This window comes from Protopterus annectens, chromosome 2.part1, assembly GCF_019279795.1.
Source record: "Protopterus annectens isolate FY-2018-M chromosome 2.part1, PAN1.0, whole genome shotgun sequence".
NCBI lineage: Eukaryota > Metazoa > Chordata > Ceratodontiformes > Protopteridae > Protopterus > Protopterus annectens.
In genome coordinates this window covers 1964966639-1964983224 of record NC_056729.1, presented here as the reverse complement: position 1 = coordinate 1964983224, position 16586 = coordinate 1964966639, and the positions used below count along the sequence as shown (strand labels likewise).

The 16586-nt window shown below is 45.8% G+C and overlaps 1 protein-coding gene across 1 annotated transcript in view; it reads left to right on the top strand.

Annotated features, from left to right (window-relative positions):
* SREK1 (splicing regulatory glutamic acid and lysine rich protein 1) overlaps window positions 1-16586 on the top strand; it is a 1533788-nt gene that overhangs the window by 215377 nt on the left and 1301825 nt on the right. The window lies entirely within an intron of this gene.

Here is a 16586-nt window from a genome sequence, read left to right as displayed (position 1 = left end):
TTTTCTGGTTGCGTCAGGGTCTGTGCCTAAAAGCACATGCTTAAAATGGCAGAGGATTTGATTACTTTAATTAGAGGTTCTATGCCTCCTGATAAGAGGCCCAGGATGGAGCCAGAGTTGGAAAGTTTGGAGCAGGCCTCAGATGATTCAGAGTCTTCTGCTGAAGACATTCAAGATTTCCCTCCTTATTCTGATTCTGATGCAGAGGATTCCACTCCTTCTGCTTCTCCTCCGGAGGATTTTTCATTTTCAGAAACTCTGCATTCCATGAGGGAGCATTTTAAGTGGGAAGGACAGGATTACTCTGATTCACGGAAGAGACTTAGGGAGTTCTTGTTTTTACCACAGCATAGACCCTTAGCTATACCTCCGGTTCTGGATGTTGTTTCAGATGTTTTCTCGGAAGCTTCCTTAATCCAGATTCTGTGCCTCCTGCCCCAGTTAAACCCGGACAGGTATTACAGGGTGCCTGAGGCTCATAAATATCTGTATAAGAGTCCTAGGGCGGACCCAGAAACTATTAGTCAGGGGCCTAAGGGTGTTAGAGCCTCTGTTGTTAAGAATCCGGTTCCTCTGGATAAGGAAGCTAGAGCTTTGGATAGATGGGGTAAGAAGGTGTATACCTCTTCTACTTTAGCAATGAGAGCTTTGAACTGCCAGTTTCATATGTTGAAGTATCAAATTTCCTCCTTTCTCAGCTAAGATCTAAAGTGGATGCTTTGGCAGAGGGGCATAGAGTGTAAAGAATTGCAGGATTTAGTGCATGTTTCTGAACAGGTGGGTAAGCACTCTTTGCAATGTGGTTTTGATGCTTTACAGGCTTCTTCTAGGGTGGCTGCCACTGGTTCAGTTGTTCGTAGGCACGCCTGGCTTAAGGATCAGAATTTGTCTGAGCATGTTAAGTCTAGAATTCTGGATGCCCCTTTACAGTCTGAAGTTTTGTTTGGTGGTCCTGTGGAGTCTGTCTTAAAGAAAATGGAAGACAAGGCTAAGTCTATGCAGACTGTTAAAGATTTTTTGCAGGTACAACCTCCAAAGTTTAGTAGAAATTGGCCTACTAAGGGGTGGACGTACCCTTCTTCTGATTCTCAGTCTAGGGGTAGATCTCGGCGTGGTAGGGGCAGAGCTTAGAGTACCTTCAGGCCGAGACAATGGAGTTCGCCTGCTCAATCTGCTGGTGAGGGCAGGGGCCAATCCTTTTGTAAACAGGCCCAATGACCTGCATTTTCAGCTGCCAGATCCTTCTTGCCTGGCAGCTCCTTTGGGAGGAAAGTTGGCTCTTTTCAAGCAAAATTGGCATTTAGTCACCCAGGACAAATGGGTATTGGACATTATAAACCGAGGTTACAAGTTCTATTTCCATACCATGCCTCCTTTCAAAGGCATGCCAGACGTCCCTCCTCAGCAAAGGATAGAGGCTCACAGACAAATTTCTTTACTTCTTCAAATAGGAGCTATACAGCCAGTTCCTCTGTCAGAAGTGGGCCTAGGATTTTATTCTCGCCTGTTTCTAGTTCCAAAGAAAGGGAACACGTGGAGACCAATTTTGGATTGATCTATCCTCAACACTTACCTGGACATTCCAAAGTTCAAGATGCTGACTTTACAACAACTTTTACCTCTGTTGGGGAAAGATCACTGGATGGTTACTCTGGATCTCAAAGAGGCTTACCTTCATGTTCCTATCAGGCCCAGTTGCAGGAGGTACCTGCGTTTTCGGGCTGGAAATTTACATTATCAGTTCTCTGCATTGCCCTTTGGCTTATCTACTGCGCCCAGAGTGTTCACAAAGGTTCTGGCTCCAGTGATAGCCTTTTTCAGACTGAGGAATACAGATTTATCCTTATTTGGACGATTGCCTGATTATTGCACAAGAAAAGGAAGAACTTCTTCATCATCTACAGTATGTGATGGCAGTGTTAAGATGCCTGGGTATTCTGTGAACGAAACAAAGTCCAGTCTAGTACCCTCTCAGGACATGTGCTTTCTGGGTGTGAGACTGAATACAGCTTCCCAGATGGCTTTTTTGACCCCGGACAAACAAAGAAGCCTTTCTCTTTATTTCCATCAAATGTCTCTACGGTCCAGGCTGACTGCAAGGACAGTCCTTCAAGCCTTAGGGTTCATGGCATCTTGTATTCTGGTGCTTCCCAATGCCAAATTGCATATGAGGAAGCTTCAATGGTATCTCAAAAATGTATGGACACAGCACTGCCAAGATCTAGACACTGTCATTCAGATAATACCTTGCATTCAGAAGGAGTTTTTGTGGTGGGCGCAGGAATGTCACCTAAACAAGGGACTCTCTGTGACACGGCCAGAGGCGAGTCAGATTCTAACGACAGATGCCTCGGACAAGGCTTGGGGAGCACACCTCAATGGAAAATGGGTGCAAAACACGTGGCCTGTCAAACTCCAACATTTGCATATCAACTTGAAGGAAATGTTAGCAGTCCAGTTTGCATTGATGGCTTTCAAAGATTTACTTCACCCAGGGCAGGTGTTGATTCAAACAGACAACACTACTGTCATGTGGTACGTCAACAAGCAGGGGGGAACCCATTCTTACCCTCTTTGCAGGCAAGCGATGATTCTGTGGGAAACTGCTCTCAATCTACACCTCAATCTTCAGGCAAGGTTTCTACCAGGAGCACAGAACTCCTTAGCAGATGTATTGAGCAGGCAAATAGTGGATCCTCACGAGTGGAAATTGGATCCTCATGTATTTCAAAAGTTGACAGTGTTATGGGGAACTCCAGACATAGATCTGTTAAGCTTCTCCACTAAATTACCAGTTGCCAAAGTTTTGCACAAAAATGTTTCATCACACAGCTTGGAAGGTGGACGCTCTATCATTCAGTTGAAACAATCTACATGTATATGCCTTTCCACCTCTGCCTCTTCTTCCCAAGGTACTTTTGAAGGCCAGACAAGACAAGCCAACCATGATTTTGATAGCACCGGATTGGCCTCGACAACACTGGTACCCACTACTGAGGAGTTTAGTACGAGAACCTCCATGGCCTCTGCCTTTGATTCCGCACCTTTTGTCACAAGAGGACAGTCACTTCCTCAATGTCAAGATTCAGTCTCTGCATCTAACAGCCTGGCATATTCTGTTTTAGACTCTGGAGGGTCTCAGCTTCCACAACAAGTTTTGAATGTTATTTTGGAGGCCAGGCCTAGTACCAGAAATGTTTACGCTGATAAATGGAGGAGATTTTTTATTTGGAGCAAAGGAAAGGACTTTGATGTCTCCAAACCTGATTTAACTGCTGTTCTTCAATATCTTACTGAGTTATTGGACAAGGGTTTGTCTTTCTCCTCAATAAAGGTCCATGCTGCAGCCATTTCTGCTCACTATGATTGTGACCCTCCTTTATTATCTCATCCTTGGTTTAAGCAATTTCTGAGAGGGGCAAAGAATATAAGACCCCCACGTAGAGCTCCTACTCCTGCTTGGGATCTCAATTTTGTGTTGGAAAAACTTACTCTACAACCTTTTGAGCCTGCAGCTACTGCCGAGTTAAAGTATTTGTCATGGAAAACTGCTTTTTTGTTGGCCATTACCTCTGCAAGAAGGGTTTCTGAATTACAGGCCCTCATGGCAGTGGAGCCTTTCCTGATTTTTCATAAGGATACGGTATCTTTGCGTACTAATCCTTCCTTTATGCCTAAAGTGGTTTCTAGTGTGGCCTTAAATCAAACTATTCATTTGCCTACTTTTTATGCAAACCCCCAAAATAAAGGAGAGAAAATTTTGCATACTTTGGATATTCACAGGCAGTTGCGTTATTATTTGAGCAGAACCAAGGAGTTCAGACAGTCTCAGCAATTGTTTGTGTCTTTTGCTTTGGGTTCACAGTGTAAACCTGTTTCAAAACAAACTATTTCAAAATGGATTGGGTTTTGTATTTCTTTCTGTTATTCCCATCATGGTAAGGAGATTCCTGCTGGAATCAGGCCTCATTCCACTAGGGCTACTGCTACTTCTACGGCCTTTCTAAGGGGGGGTAGCTACAAAAGACATTTTGGAGGCAGCTACTTGGAGTTCAGTGCATACCTTTTCTAAACATTACCACCTTCCTCTTTATTCTAAGTCTAGGGCTGGATTTGCCACTGCAATTTTACAGGGCATTTTAGCGGCCCCTAATGCTTTATGATTTTTACCATCCTCCCTTTCCCGTTGCTTTGGGATTCTACCCATAAGTAAGGACTGCAGCAATGTGAGATGAAGAACATAGTACAGTTTTGTACCTACCATAAATGTAGATGTTCAAGATCCACATTACTGCAGTCCAATTTACTCCCTCCTTCCCCACTGTAGTTTGACTTGGTGCTATGCTTTAGGTGATGGTTGTTGTTGGGCATGTTTTTGGGAGGTATTCTCTTTTTGGCTGTGGCCTTTCTGGTTTGGTCTTCTGACATCTGGGGCAAGAAAAGACTGAGGATATGACGTCGGTCATGCGCCTTTATACTCTGACGCTCTGATGTCAGATCTAGGCGCCCATGACCGACGTCAGCCTAATACTTTGGTATTCGGGCCAACCGAGGACAGCGGACTACCCATAAGTAAGGACTGCAGCAATGTGGATCTTCGAACATCTACATTTATGGTAGGTACAAAACTGTACTTTATTGGGTGACTTCAACTACCCAAACATGGACTGGTAAAACTACACAAGCCCAAACATCCTCGCCCAATGGTTCCTTTAATTTATAAACTCTAATGCAATGGAACAACTGGTCACCACTCCCACAAGAGGGAACATATTGGACCTGGTCATCACCAACATGGGGACTGTATGTTCCACACCAGAGGTAAACCCCTCATTGGAAAGATCAGACCATAAAAAAATTTCCCTGGACATCCATATCCCGTCCCCACCCCCAGCCAAGGAAATCACTATAAATAATTTCTCAAAAGCCAACTTTGCACTTCTCAAGACTGAGGTGGAGTCCTTAAAAGCCCCTTGGCCAAAGGATAATATAGCCCAATCCGCTGTATCCTTTACAAATGCATTCTATGAGCACCTGCAGGAATGCATGAATTGTGCTATCCCAAATAAAACCAAGAGTCACTGTTCCAAAAACAGGAGACCGGTCTGGTGGACCCCGGCCATAAATAAGCTATACAACAGAGTTGGAGGAAGCTACTACATGACAGAGCAAATTCCCAAAAAGGGAAGACATCTCTGATCAGTACTAGTAAGAAATTTTGTTCTCTCATAAAATCATCAAAGGCCAGTTTTGAAAGAAAAATTGCGCTAGACACTAAAGATAATCACAAGGCCTTCTTTAGTTATGTCAGGAACATGGGTGGAAACTCCCAGATATGCTCTATATTGTTGCCTAACGGTACTAAATATACCGAACCACTCCATGGCTAGCTATTCAGTGATTGTATTATGGTTCCTAATACAGCTGGAGAATCATCTAAATGTTTTGAACTAAAACCAATATACAAAACAAGGCTCCCATATCTAGATTCTGAATGACTCTAATGGATCCACTGTTATCAATGGTTGTTTTGAGAATAATACTACATTCAGTGCCCCAAGAGTTAAAATAATTTACTTGGCTTCAAATCAATAGATGTTTATTTGAACCATTGTATTATAAACTGTTTTTCAATAGTATTTAGATCTGAAGATATCTAGGAATTAACTGCAATGCTCATTGATGCCTTTCGTACTTAACAACATTGACTATTGGTTATAACCACAAGATGTACATGGTTTAAAAAATACAACTCTATAGATCAGAATTACTCTGAACTCCATTTTATTAAACCTTTACTTTACATAGCAGATTACATTATTCCCTGTGACTTTGTAATTTGTTAACAGTAAGTGAACGTCAGGCATACTGTTTAAAAATGATAAAGGTTAAATCATAAAATTCTGCCTTTAAATTAATATCAGTTCACTAACATCTTTGTCTCCAGTGAGGGGTGAAATTTAAGTATTCTAACTGGTAATACAAAAAATTCAAGAAATGCCCAACAAGAACAGAGCTATCAACTAGGATGGTCCAAAGGAATTTCACTGACTGGTTTATGGTGACAGTTCTTCCCACTTGAAGCAAATCATGTCAGAAGTATCATACAACACAGGAATAAAGGAGGATTCACTATCCGTTTGCTAAAAAGAAAATGAAAAAAAATATCAAACTCTCTCAATGGGAAGAAATCTAATATATCATACAGCTGAGAATCGCTACAACAGCCATTTGGAACAATATTAATGAAGATCTGTTGACAAAATGAGATGAAACGCACAGAAATAATGGATTTGGAGTGCTAAAGATTGAACTCCTCCACAACCAAATCAACAAAAATAAATTAAATAGGAACTGTCCGTGCTATAGAAAAAAACATTAACAGATTATAAAGGGTATAAAATAGAATATACCTTGCACAAAAGTAATACTTAACGATATGGCATACAATAATTAACAAAGAGACCACAAAGACTGCATAATTAACAGAGAGACCACAAAGACTGCCTCAGTCTTAAAACATACCACCAATGAGCTTATCCCCTAAAAAAGGAAAATGGACTTTATTGTAGAGGAGTTCAGCAGGTGCTCCAGGGACCACAAAATGCCCCAGCAAAGTACTGCATCTGGCCTTCAGCATGACTCCATTCTCTTTTTGTTGTTGCTTAAGTTATTCAACCCAAAGACACTGAGATGCTGTAATCATTATAAATGGGTCAGGGAAAAAAAACAGACTTTAATTTCCGAAACTTCCTCTTGCTCCAAGCATTACACTAGCAGCAGCTGGAGTGGAGTAGACCGCGTTTCCATTGATTCGTTAGTGTTCTCCTCATTGGCTCTTACATGCCAGTTTGTGAGGGAGTTTGTGAGTTAGGGCAGTGTAGTAAAATAAATAAAGGGCAATGGCTATGTTTAAAAAATAAATGGAAGGATTGTTCTTTTGAACTGCTGGAGGAATTAGCTTGTTACATTTCATAGTGAACCATGGTTAGTGCCACTATTATGTTCAGTTAAATTAGCTTTCCTTTTTCTGCCCTACCAGCAATAAATAAAACCGTATTGCTACATCCTTGTCTTTGATAAATTCAGTAAAGGCATCACTGACAAACATTGATAGCTTTTCTGCAGCAACATTAAAGTGCAGAAAGAAGCAAAGTGCACTTTTGTACTTTTTTCCTGACCCCTTTACTATGCTGTGTGATGAGAAGCTCATAGTACAGATGTACTTTATTGCAAAGCAACTGTAGATAACATTTGTTATAAAGAAAACAAAAGAAGTGGTGGCACTAACCATCTAGCTGAGTTTAATAATTCATTTAAAATGCACACAATACTCAACCTGACAAGAATGACTTATCTCTTAGTCTATGCATATGATATCCTCCTGATAGACTCCAGCAAACCTAAACCTTGCAACCTCAGCTTCATGCAAATTTCTTAAAATTAAATTCCTGGTTATTCAGCAATCTCATTGAACTCTGCTAAAACCATTGTAATGCTGTTGGCTACACTTCAATTCCTGCCTTTCAATAATACTTAAGCATAACAAAGACAACATCATGCTAAATGTTAACCTATTAAAACAAGTATTTGGGAGTCATATTAGAACTAATATTCAGTTTCTCCCTTCAAACTAAAAACATTACTGCTAAGCTACTTACCCAAATGAAACTCTGCTACAACATCTCCCAAACCTTATTCCCCCATAAAACATGCAGCTAGCGTCAAAAGCGTGCTAATCCCTCAACTGCAATATGTACTAGCCCTTCTTTGTCTTCATTACATTAACACATGCATTCCACCAAAAACTGAGTGCAAGATATTCCGGTTTGCATTCACTGTGACCTTTAGGACGCCATGAGGTTATGTAAAGAATTAACAAAGCAAAACGAATTTGCAACGCTCGCAATGTACGTGACATAAAAACAGAATACATCAAGTTTTATGTACAATATTCACTTACAAGCTGCACTCCATTTCTAGGGTGAATTAAACATTAATCGCTGCAAAATCCACAACAGTTAATTGCAAATGCCTCCAAAACTAGACGCCCGTAACTTGATGAAACACGATGCTCTTATTACTTACATTCTGTAGAAGCAGCCTGTTGTAAAACTGATTGTATAGTCTTTTATGCACAAGCTACCCAAGAATAACTGCTTCCACAGAATCGGTTGCCATCACGATCTATACACACACGCAGTACAGAGCCAACTGAACTAATTATCTCAACTTTTAATGCGCACAACTTGGGAGAACGACAACGAAAATACAGAATATTTACAAGCAAAACTGAACACAAAAAAAACCAGCTGAAATGCTTAAATCGGCAGAACTATTAAAAAATAAAAGCACGTGCCACCTATACAAACACTAACGTTACCATTCTGCACTTTAAAAACAGAAAAATAACTGTCAGGGCTATGAATGCATGGACAGTAAAATTACCTTTTCATACTCAAAATAGACTTACCTTACCTATGAATTAGCGAAACGCTGGTGAAGATGCAAGCAGTATACACTGTTAGGAATTCCTTTGCACGAAATGGAGCCGACAGGATTCACCTCGACCGAAAAGAAGTTCCACACACCAGCAACAGGGCAACAGTGGGCTGGGCAAGGCAGAGATGACATCACAATGTGGGAGGATCACAGGGGCTTCAATACAGCATGTAAATTAGGCAGTGTTCACGTCACTTTGGGGGAGGAAATGTCCCGGGATCTACATGAGCTATGGCAGATGTGACGTCATTATTTAAGGGACGGCTAGACGGTTTTCATTTTGGTTTTAAATAGGGAAGTGAAATAGTACGGAAAGTTAGGAAGCCTAAGCTGTAAAACACTTTTGACGATTTTATTTTAAAGCTGCAGTTATTTTTTTTTTTTTGGCTGTAGCACATAACGGGGACTTAAGGAGACAGGAGGTAGAGCTTTTTAATTTGATATCCTGTTGCTTTCCTTTGAGTGCCGAATGCCAGTCACCTTCAACCTGGACACATTCAGTACTTTTTTCTGCTGTTGACTGTTTTTCTGTCTTTCTCCCCTATCTCTAGATGAAACTGTCTTCAATTCAACTCCCATCTTTTTAAACATTCTGAAATCCCTTGCCCCTTCAAGAACTGTCAGAGGCAAATCACAGTATTCCCCTTGGCTCTCCAACTCTACTCAGTCTCTTATCCATAATGGAGGTTGCGCCTGGAAACTCTGGACTAAGACCAAATCTCCCACACACTACCAACAATGTGGGGAACTCCCAAATTTAAGCAAAAAAACAGACTTTGACAAAAAGAACTACTACCTCATCCCAAGATACTGAACCCAGAAACCCTAAAATTTTGGAATACTGTCGTCAAAATTCTCCACCCAGGAAATCTTTCAGCTCCCAACCCCTGCCTCCGTAACACACCCCTAGGATCTGCTTCAGTTTTCAATTCATACTTCATAGATACTATCAGCAAACTTATGCAAGCTGTCCACTCAACCAGCCCCACACCTCCTACCTCCCCCAACTGCAGAACAGTTCTTTCTCACTAAATCCCTTTCCAGCCAGCTACATCAAAAAAGACTTCTTGCCAAACTTAAAGCATGTTCTCCTTCAGCTGACAACCTGTCTCCTCTCTTCCTAAAAGCTGCTGCTGACTCCATAGCGTATCCTGTCTCCATTTTATAAACCGCTCAGTAAATCCACTGATTTGAAGTAGTTAACCTCATTTGATAATCAACCTGTGGGTTTCGGATCCGAGCTGGCAGCTTACCAAGCTAAAGATCTGAGATCCAAGCTCCTCCCCTTACCCATACTACACTGCAGCCTCCTTCCAATCCACAGATCTAGTTTGCCACGGCTTCACCAAGACAGGATTCTTGAGCTCCAGGCAGGTAAAGCAGGTTTGTTTCACCAAACTTTAGCTCTGTGTTGCTATGTGTGTGTAGTTAAATTTGTTTCCCTTTTTTGACCCTCTGGTTTTCGTAAAAAAAAAAAAAAAAAAGTAGAGAAAAGAAAGTTTTTAAAGTTCTAAACTTCCCCCAGTGTAGGCCTCCCCTTCCCGCCATGTGTGTGTGCTGTGTGTGTGTGTGTGTGTGTGTGCTGTGTGTGTGTGCTGTGTGTGTGTGCTGTGTGTGTGTGCTGTGTGTGTGTGCTGTGTGTGTGTGTGTGTGTGTGTGTGTGTGTGTGTGTGTGTGTGTGTGTGTGTGTGTGTGTGTGTGTGCTGTGTGTGTGTGTGTGTGCTGTGTGTGTGTGTGTGTGCTGTGTGTGTGTGTGTGTGCTGTGTGTGTGTGTGTGTGTGTGTGTGTGTGTGTGTGTGTGTGTGTGTGTGTGTGTGTGTGTGTGTGTGCTGTGTGTGTGTGCTGTGTGTGTGTGCTGTGTGTGTGTGCTGTGTGTGCTGTGTGTGTGTGCCGTGTGTGTGTGCCGTGTGTGTGTGCCGTGTGTGTGTGCCGTGTGCGTGTGTGTGTGCGCTGTGTGTGCGCTGTGTGGTGTGTGCGCGTGTGCTGTGTGTGTGTGTGTGTGCGCGTGTGTGCGTGCTGTGTGTGCGCTTAGCCTTGTTTAATGAAGTTGGATATGTTAGTCGCAAGAACAGACTTTTATTTAAAAGGCACAGAGTGTGGCCATAAGCTGTCGTTGGCCTATGGTCACATTCTGTGCATGGCTTGTTTAGGGGTTCCACACCTTACCTCGGGCCGCAAGATATGCGCAACCTTCAACCCACTTGGATCCGTCACCCCCCCCCGCTAAACTGGTTTCTAGACTGGAGAAAGTTGATAGGCCATCTTCCCCTTGGCTCTGTTCTCCATGTTTTTCCCCAGAGCCGGAGGAGGAGGCTCTGCCTGCTTCGAGGTCTTCCTTGCCTCTGCTTTCTCGGCCGGTGTCAGTGGCGTCCTCAAGATCCATGAGCAGCCTCTCTGAAGCTGATAAGGGCCAGATGATAAGGTTCTTGCAGACTCTATTGCAGATGGGAGTGTTGCTGGCTCCCCCTACAACCGGAGCGGGGTGTTCGGCTCCGATGTTCGCCGCAATAGCTCCTTCTCCGATCCATCGTCTGGTTTCGGAGTCCCTGGATCCGAGGACCCCCGGAGTCAGAGGGTCGGTGTTGATGGTTCCTTCAACGCCAGCCATGTCCTCGTCTATCGGATCCCATGTTGGATCTGAGCTCTTCGAGCAGAGATCTGGGCGCTGGATCCGAGGTGATGTGTGTCATCGGCCCCGTTGTGGTTGGGGCATACCATCCCTCTGGGTCTGACTGTTCCGTGCTCGGCTTCAATCCCCTTGTCTGATCTGAGGGGCAGGGCTACCTGCCTCACCAGTTTCAGGGAAGCCGGTTCCCCTTCGGCTTTTGTTGTGGAGAGGGTACTCTCAGGAGGATCAAGACCCCCTCGCTCTTTCCTCTGAGTCCGCCCCTGCTCCTTCGCAGTTGAGCATGTCTGTTGTCATCCAGTCCTCCCAGGGACAGCCTGTGTCTGATACTCCCCAGATGGTTCCCCTTGAGGAATACGAGACTGTTTGTGAGCCCTCCCCAGAGAACCCCCCCCCCCGAGGAGGTCCCTTTCAAATGCTAGTGCAAGAGGAGGCACATGGACTCGCCCAGAGTCCCTCACTGAGGATACCGACTTGGACGAAGGGGAAATCTCCCCCCGAAGACATCTCCTTTGGAGACTTAATGGAAATTTTCCACCAGAGAGGGGGGGGGGCTGGTCCACCCAAAAACCTTCTTTGGATGAGTCTGTATTTCTGGTGGCGTTCACAGGCCTGTCTACCTCTTGGATGTCCCCCCCCCTGGCAGATCCTCTGGTGGACCTCATTACCACCAGAGCTTGGAAAGAACCAGACACTGTAGAGCCAATACCCAAACGGCCAGATAAAGTATTGAATCCTCCAGCTGACAAGCCCACATGGAGTAAGGGTCCCCCAGTTGATGCCATGGTGGTGGCGGTTGCCACCAAAAAGGAACTGACCCAGGAAAGTTCCTTGGTCCATCCTCCGGACAAGGAGTCTAGGACGATGGATTGTCTTGAAAAGTGGACATTTGCTTCAACTACCTTTGCTATAAGGGCACTGAACTACTTGGCCCACGTGATTAGACTCCAGCGCAACCTTGTGAAAGAGTACGCGGAGTCTCCCCCGGAGTCCATTTCGGCAGAGGATAAACTGTCATTTCCGGCTTGTATGACCACTCTTAAATCAGTTTCAAATATGTACATGCATTTACTCTCGCGCTACCGAGGGAGCCGCTAGGATGGCCAGGTCCGGTATTGCCATGAGGAGTCATGCCTGACTGCGGCTTTGCGATTTTTTCGGAACCTTTCAAGGCGTCCTTAGTGAATGCCCCTTTTGACGGTTCAATTCTGTTTGGGAAGACCATCCGTAACACACTAGTCCAAAGTGAGAAGAACGGGAAAACGCTGTTGGCCATCAGGATCCACTTCTCAAACCCTCAAAGGTTCTTCTCCAGGAACCAGCAAAGGCAGAAGTTGTGGTTCCTGAAGTCTCAGCATTCCCGGAACGCTCCAGACTCCTCCCCTAGAGGCAGAGGGGGACAAGGCGGATGCCTGCCCAGAGGCAGAGGGGGACAGAAGAACTTTGGGTCACGGGAACCTTTTTCCGATGGACCCAGTGCAGCAGACCTGAGGGGTTGCCCGACTGCTCTACTCAGGAGGCAGTCGGGGGGGGGGGGGTTCAAGGCACCTAGCTCAATGGGAGGCCATAACATCGGATTGCAGGGTGCTTAGAATAATTTCCAGAGGGTTATTCCTTTCCCATCTTAAACTGTCTCCTATCCACAAGGCGCCTCCCAGACATCCCACCCGCTCAAAGGGAGACGGCAGCTTTGGAGACAGAAAAGCTGCTAGGCAAAAGAACAATCCAGCCGGTGCCCGCAGACCAGTCCGGATCAGGCATCTATTCAAGGTCTGTTGCCAAGGAAAGGTTCCGGATGGTCACACAATCCATCCTGCTGTTCTTGCAGGAGGAAGACTGGATGTGCTCTATAGACCTCAAGGATGTGTATTACCATATCCTAATGGACAGGCGATCCAGGAGGTTCCTCCACTTTCGGCTAGGAGCCAGTCACTACCAGTTCAGGGTCCTACTTTTCGGTCTCACCACAGCCCCCCAGGGTGTTTACCAAGGTCATGGCAGTTGTAGCGGCCCACCTGAGGCTTCAGGGCATTCAGGTCTTCCCGTACCTGGATGACTGGCTCCTCACCATCCCCACCAGGCATCAACTTGTACTAGCCAGAAATTCCTTTCTTCACTTGTCGAACCTGCTGGGTATTACAATAAACCTCAAGAAGTCCTCACTTCAGCCTGTTCAGATGTTGGACTGCATAGGGGCAAGAATAGATTCTGTTCAGGCCAGGATATTTTTGACCCCAGACAGACTTCGGAGCCTGACCATTCATGTCTTGGTGCTTCTTCAGACTCCTTCACCCCCAACAGAGGTAGTCCTGAGAGCACTAGGATCCATGGCAACAGCTATAAATCTGGTTCCTTGTGCACGTCTGCATATGAGAGTGTTACAGTGGGCATTAAAAGTTCAGTGGTCTCTGTTATATCAGCCCCTAGACTTCCCGATCCCTCTAAGCAAAGTGCGCAAAGCTTCTCTCATGTGGTGTCTTCAATCCCAGGATCTGCGAGGAGGACGCCCCTTTGTTATGCCTTCGCCCCAGGCCACGGTGACCACTGGCGCCTCCCGCTTAGGTTGGGGTGACATTGCTCAGGCATGACTGTCCAAGACACGTGGACCCCAAGTGAGACTGTTCTGCGTATCAGTGTTCTAGAGATGAGAGCAGTCCTTTTAGCGTTGCAGGCCCTTCATGCTTCTCTTCCACTGGGAACTATTACGATTCAGTCAAAGAATATGTCAGTGGTCTGGTATATCAACAAACAGGGGGGAACAAAGTTCTATTCCCTTTGTCGAGAGGCCATGAGAGTGTGGGAATGGGCGATCTTCAACCGTTTTTGGATAGCAACGCACATCCTGGGTCAGTCCAATATTTTGGCAGACAAACTGAGCAGGACTATCCTTTTGCCTTACGAGTGGTCTCTGAACCCTTATGTAGTGGAACAGATTTTCAAGTGGGGTCAGCTTTGCTGCAATCTCTCCAACTAAAAGTGCAGCAAGTTTTTTTTGCTCTGATTCCACAGAGGGTGGAAGCCCCCAGAGACGCTCTTGCCCATGCTTGGCCACCTGGTCGTCTTTATGCATACCATCCGCTTCCTCTCATGACAAAATTCTTACAGAAAGCTCGACAGTTGGGAGTAGGATTATCCTTGTAGCCCCATTCTGGCCTAGTCACATCTGGTTTCCCTGCCTACGGTCTCATCTAGTAGCTCCGCCCTGGATATTGCATCCCATTCCAGATCTCATTCGTCATCCCTCGGGAATTCCTCCTCCGAATCTGGACAGCCTCAAGCTTACTGCTTGGTTGCTCCAGTTCCATTAATTGCCTGGACTCCCGGTCTCTCTTCCCCTGTTAAGTCCATTCTGGTAGCGGCACACAAGTCCTTTACCAGGATGATCTACCATAGTAAATGGAAGCATTTTTTTTCCATTTGGCCTTCTCAGAGAAATTAGGATCCCTTTACCGCTCCTGTTCCAGCGGTGTTAGACTTTTTGCCTCAAATTTTCCAGCAAGGGGTTAGCTCTTCCACAGTGAAAGTCCAGCTGGCAACTATATCCCATTTTCATGTAGGAGAGAATTCAGGCTCTCTAGCTGCTGCCAGAATTTTGTAAGACCTTTATCAAAGGTACTTTTGTTACTGAGACCTCCTTTCAAACATCCTTCTCCTCTGTGGGATTTGACTTTGGTTCTTCAGGCTGTAGTTGCGCCTCCATTCGAACCTGCAGCAACAGTTGATTTGAAAATCTTGTCGTGGAAGATGGCCTTTCTGGTAGCTATCACTTAAGCCAGAAGAGTGTCGGAGCTTCAAGCCTTATGTATGAAACCCCCATATCTAATTTTTTATATGGATAGGGTGTCTCTCAGGACTAACCCTTCTTTCCTTCCTAAAGTTGCTTCAGAGTCCAACAATCTGAAGTAGTTACTTCATTTGCTCTGCAACCTGTGGGTATCTGATCCGACCTCGGATCCGAGCCGGCAGCTTTCCAAGATCCGAGCTCCTAGCTCCTCCCCCCTACCCATAATCCCCTGCTACCAACCATATTACCTCAGATAGTTTTTTTGCCGCTGCTGAAGAAGCTTTCCTTTTTGAAGAGCGCCTGGCTGGGTGAGATCATTCGTGATTTATAACCTCTTCTAGATTTTAAAATCTTGTGTGTGTGGTATTAGCCCTTTTTCTATCCCTTTTTGTGCTAGTTTAATTTTTTTTGGTGCAGTTAATTAGCTTTTCTTTAGTCACTCCCCCTCCCCCCCTTAGCGTTTGGGTGTGTGAGTGCTAAGATTTCGGAAGGGCCTAAGGCCATTTTTTCTAAATGTACTGTGTGGCCACAAGCTTTCCCCAGCTGATGGCCATACTCAGTGCGTTTTGTGCCTGGGGGCAGCCCAACTGTCAGAGGCCTGCCAGATCTGTGTGGCCTTTAATCCCTGGGCACTTCGGGATAGGAAAAACAAGCTGATCCTGGTGGGAAAGCTCCCCCAGGAGTCAGCTTCTTCTTCCTCTCCCGTTCGGGTTCCGGCTGCCTCGGCGGCCCAGGCGCCCTCTGTTCCCTTAGCTCAACCCGGGACTCAACCTCCCTCTTCGGGTTTGAGCTCTGAGGAAACTAGTGCCTCTTCTGCCAGGGAGAAGAGGCACAAGGATAAGGAGGGACATAGATCCCATAAAAGGCGGGCTGAATCTCACCCCTCGGCTCCGCCAGCTAAAGCATCTATGTCTGCTTAGAGGGCCTCCAGATCCTCCTCCTCTATGCTCCGCCTAGCTTCTCGCCGGAGGAGGATCGGTCTCCCTCGAGGTCGTCGAGGCGGCCCTCCCGGCCCGTCTTGACTACCTCTTCCAGGTCAACCAGAAGCATCTCTGAAGCGGATATGGATCGGATGATGCGTCTGTTCTTGCAGACCCAAATGCAGATGGGGTTCTCTTGCCTCCCCCCCCCCCTGGGGGGGAGTGCGGCCCCCATGTTTGCCCCGATCACTCCTTCTCAGACTCGTTTTCGGATCTCGGAGTCATTGGATCTAGGCCCCTTCGGACCCAGGGATTTGTCTGCGCCGATAACGCTGGTCTCTTCGAATATGACCTCGAGCTCGTCAGATCCGAGCTGTCGGGGCCGAGGGCTGAGCGTCAGATCCGAAGGAGTTGTGTCTTCGGAGCACACCTCTCTCTCGGCGCTGACTGTATCTGCTGCAACCACTATCCCTTCCTCGGAGCTGAGGAGATTGCTCTCAAGAGGCTGGCGAGGGCGATTCTCCTTCGGCTTTTGAGGTAGTGGCGAGGGTACTGTCAAGGTCCTCCAGGTCCCCGGTTCGGGCTTCAGATTCACCCGTACCCCCACTGTATGAGGGTCTGTCTTCCATCATCCGGCCATCGGGACAGCCTGCCCAAGCCCTCCAGCTAGTTCCCGTGGAGGAACAACCCGTGGACGAGCCCTCTTCGGATAGCCCCACCGAGGAGGTTCCTCAGAAACGTCAGTGTAAAAGGA